Here is a 4,045-nt window from a genome sequence, read left to right as displayed (position 1 = left end):
TGATTTCAAACCAAATTAAATATTTGTTGTCTGAGAATATCTCTTTGGAGTAATTTGGCTTTCTTGTAGGAAGGAAAATAAAAGATGTTTTTGGGATTACCCAACAGTGAATTCATTCCATCTGTATTAAAAAAATGAAATCATGATTGATGAAGATTGACCTCATCAAGGAATATTACAAGGTGGACTAGGAGTTTTTAAGTCTGGTTCTCCATAGGTGTGGGTTTCAAAGAAGACGCATTGACTGGATCATGGCATGTATCTCCTCGGCGAACAGTGATGTTTTGATTAATGGGCTTCCCTCTCAATTTTTTAGAGTTGAACGTGGTCTTCGACAGGGATGTGCTCTATCCCTCTACTCTTTATTCTTGTGATGGATGGGCTTAGCATGTCTCTCAGGGTTTCCAGGGAGGAGGGTAGAATCAAGAGCTGCAAAATATCGACCAACAATTAGTAATCCCACTTAATGTTTATGGATGATGTTCTTGGGCTTCGGGAGATCAATTTGGCTAAATGGTATACTTTTTCCCAAATATTAACTAAATTTAGCAGCGCCTCTAGACTGTTTCTAAATAAGGAGAAATCAGATTTGATTGCAAGTTGTGTGGAGGACATGGAGGTCAAAAGGATTGTTGGTCTCTTTGGGATCATATTCAAACCTCTAGTTGAGGGGTTTAAATATTTCGACTTCTACTTGAAGCCCTGTAACTACAAGAGGAGTGATTGGAACTGGATCTTCAAGAAATTTGAAAGGAAATTATCTCGGTGGGAAAACATGTGGCTCTCCCTGGAAGAAGAATGATTATGAAAAAGGTAGTCCTACAGGGAATTTTCGCCTACTCAATGCACTTATTCCATCTCCCCATGGAATTCGTCCATAGAATCAATTCTATTATTACATATTTCATATGGTTTGGCTCTGGAGATAAGAAAATCCACATGTCCTCATTGGCAAATATCTACAAACCGTCTGAAATCAATGGATGGGGTATTAAGGACACATATATCTTCAATTGTGCCCTGCTTAAATCGAATCTTTGGAGGGACTTGGTGGGGCAGGGAATTTGGAAAAATATAATTAGAGAGAAATATCTTAAGAATGCCTATTTGGAAGATTAGATTAGGGCAGGTGCTCCAATGAAGAATAATGCCTCCCTCGTGTGGCGCAACTTGATGAAAGTATGACCTTGGTTGTGCAACAACCTCATATGGCTAGTTAGAAGGGGAAACAAAATATAGGTTGTTCTTGATGCTTTGGTTGGTATGGATGGGTGCCACTCCTTCTCTATGTCCATTATTCAACATCTACACAATCATGGCATTCATTTGTTGTCACACATTGGTGTCATTTTTAATGAGGCATTCTACTCAACATATTGGAGGCAGGCAGGAGAGTTGAATTTTCATTCAGATCTCCATTTTAAATGGGAGTCCTTCCATTCTCATACTTTGCAAGTGGGCATTGTTCTTACAGAGAAACAGGACGGGATCACTTGGGGCGACATCTCATAGGGTGGAGATATTTCCACAAAGGAGGCATACTTATATATTTCTACAGGGCCTCAGCTAGTCCCTCTCATCATTTGGCTAGCCTGGATGTGGAAGTGGGAGGTTCAGGCGATGTTGAAATGCTTCACTTGGATTGTTTTCCACAACTGCACCCTTAATTGGGACAACCTTGCCAAAAGAAGATTCTTGGGCCCAGGTATTTTCCCTCTTTGCAGATCTGCTAATGAGGTCAATGCACATATCTTGCTGGACTGCCCCTTTGCCCTTGCTATCTTGGAGGAAGTAACAACATTTCTCAACATCAATAGATCGGTGGACGGAGCATCTACCTTCTCATGCCTTTGAAGCTATTCATTCTGTAACATGTAGTACAGATCTATTCCTATGTACTTTTTTGGGGGGATTTGGCGCTGCCGGAATACATGCATCTTTGAGAATGTTGTTATCAAGACTTTGTTATTAGCTCTGGCTCCTTCCTTTTTGCATGATGGATAATGTATTATTTTACTTATATCCTTTCCTCTTTGGCCCAGGAAGACAAAATCAAGTATTGCTTATGATCCCTTCAATCTATTTTTTACATGTCGCCTTATGCAGGGGCATTTTTGCTTTCTTTTTTGTCTTTTGGGTGGCAACAAAGGGTGTGGTTCTTGACATCTATATGCTGTGTTTTATTTGACTGGCTTAAGCAAGGGAGTTTCTTGGGCCTCCCTGGTAGTTGGGAGTATGTTTCTATACATTTGTCTAGTCCTCGTAGTTTGACTTCCACGCTAGATCTCTGTAGGTTTATAATTGGGTGTTGAGGATCATTGATAGATGTAACAACTTTTGTTGATAATAAAATCTTGTTGTTTTTTTCTTTTGATTAAAAATATTACCATATCAAACCGTTGACATGTATGAAAGGGAAAAAATCATATCACAAACCCCAACAAAGATCAATCCATAATGGCTTCACCATTATCAAAACCTCATTTGTGTTCTCTGCAAAAACTTGGATCGTGAACCTAACTGGTTTAATACTATTTTGGGACAAGGAAGTAATTCTGAGAGTAATGGTGGTGTTTAAAGATAGTCACACTAAACCACGAATGATCTTCATGATCCCACAATAATAGATTGTTCCAATGGATCATCTATAAATAAGTTTGGATATGGACCTAACTAAACAACCATGAGAATTGTCCATAAAAAAATGGATTTAAGAATCTGAATGTGGACAAGGTTTTAATAGGTCGCTAGCTCTCAAGAATGGTTGACTCCCTTGATCAAACAAGGTGAGGTTTACCAAAAAACTTAATGTTCCAACACTCTCTTTGAAATTTAGGGACAAAATAAAAACCAAGGCCCAGATTTTCTTCACTATGAGGGCTATTGGAAACAATGCTAGGTTGAACGACCAAAAAAGGAGAACCAAAATAAAAAGAAAATAGAACTTAAAAACCACAATAAATTTTATGTTAAAAGATCAGTAGCTACCATCATTTTAATTCAAACTTGCAAAAATTGCCACCTTCATATAAAAGAGTCCCAAGTCCTAGATTTACAACTTAGACCAACTAGAAACTCAAGATACAGATGAGGAATGAAAACTTACTTTACCATATGGTCTATGGAAAAAAAACCCACAAATGAGAGTATATTTTCCATCACCATAATCCAAAGCTTACAAAAAGTCACATTCTTATGGAGTATTCGTGGTAAAGACACATTCCTATGGAGGATTCAATAAATCTGAAAATTGCAACCAAAACTAACGAGCATCTTAAGAGTAGAGTTAACACTTACCAAAGACTTAGCCACCACCAAATGTGGACAAATTGAGTGCCCAAATTATCCATTTTCCTAGAGATCTCGCGAGATTTCAAACCAATTTCTTCATTTCCTTGAGAAAGGTTCATTGTTTACATACCATGGGTGCTTTGGAGTGACCTTGGAATTCTAATAAAGTGTATTGATGGGCTAACTCTTTGTGCATATCAAGATTAATGTGTGTATGTATCTCAAGGAAAATACATTTGTACAAATATTAGTTGAATAAATCATTCAGCGCAGTTTTTATTACGTGAACAAATATTGTATACTCTTCCATTTTTCTAGGAGTTAACATTGAGAAGGCCAATGATCATTGTAAAGTTTTTCAATTTTAATTCCATGCATATATAGGATTAATGTATAACAATAGACCATTTTAGGTGAGTGATTACTGTAGTGTGTATGGACTTTTGTGTGGCCATGGTTTTTTCATGGCAGTATCATTTTTTCATGATATATGTTAGGCAAGGAGTTGTGAGACTATCTATAAAGTCCCAAGTTTTGTTGTAAAATGTGATGTTGCTTGAAATATTTGCAGAGTCATGGATAGAAAAACTTATATACGTATCAAGAAGAGAATATAACACTACTTTTTAAGACTAGCATAATGAGTGTTGATTTGTTGAATGAGGATTACTGTGTTTTATAGTTTGTATATTTTGGAATATTTTGGAAATGTGTTGAAAGAGAATTAGGTCAATTTGAAAAATATGTTGAAATC

This window comes from Pinus tabuliformis, chromosome 6 (genome assembly GCF_031772625.1).
Source record: "Pinus tabuliformis cultivar Carrire ecotype Pingquan chromosome 6, CPIR1, whole genome shotgun sequence".
Classification (NCBI taxonomy): Eukaryota; Viridiplantae; Streptophyta; class Pinopsida; order Pinales; family Pinaceae; genus Pinus; species Pinus tabuliformis.
This window is presented reverse-complemented; position numbering follows the sequence as displayed.